The 290-nt window shown below is 40.3% G+C and overlaps 1 protein-coding gene across 1 annotated transcript in view; it reads left to right on the forward strand.

Moving 5' to 3' along the window:
• The window catches only part of LOC119590995 (cartilage oligomeric matrix protein-like), a 7,655-nt gene that overhangs the window by 3,108 nt on the left and 4,257 nt on the right, over window positions 1–290 (forward strand). The gene's annotated exons all lie outside the window — the stretch shown is intronic.

The following is a 290-nucleotide window of genomic DNA, read 5'->3' on the forward strand; positions in this document are numbered from 1 at the left end:
GTGTGAAAGTGTCTCTTTTGTCTGTAGCAGTGGTACTCAAACAGTCTAGTGACACACTAAGGGCATTTTTGGTAGATCAAAAAAGTACCAACACATTGGATTTTTTCCAACGCTTGGGAGAGCCATTCAGACTTTCGGCAATGCGTTTTACGTCATCGTTTAAAGCCTGAAAACTAGCCTGAAATTCGTTACTAGAGGCCCACCCCGTTGCTATGAATACAGAATACATTATTATCGTTGTTGATAGATTAATTGGAGATACTTCGAAACTTCTCCTCTCAAACACATGG

The sequence above is a fragment of the Penaeus monodon genome, chromosome 28 (genome assembly GCF_015228065.2).
Source record: "Penaeus monodon isolate SGIC_2016 chromosome 28, NSTDA_Pmon_1, whole genome shotgun sequence".
Taxonomy (NCBI): Eukaryota; Metazoa; Arthropoda; class Malacostraca; order Decapoda; family Penaeidae; genus Penaeus; species Penaeus monodon.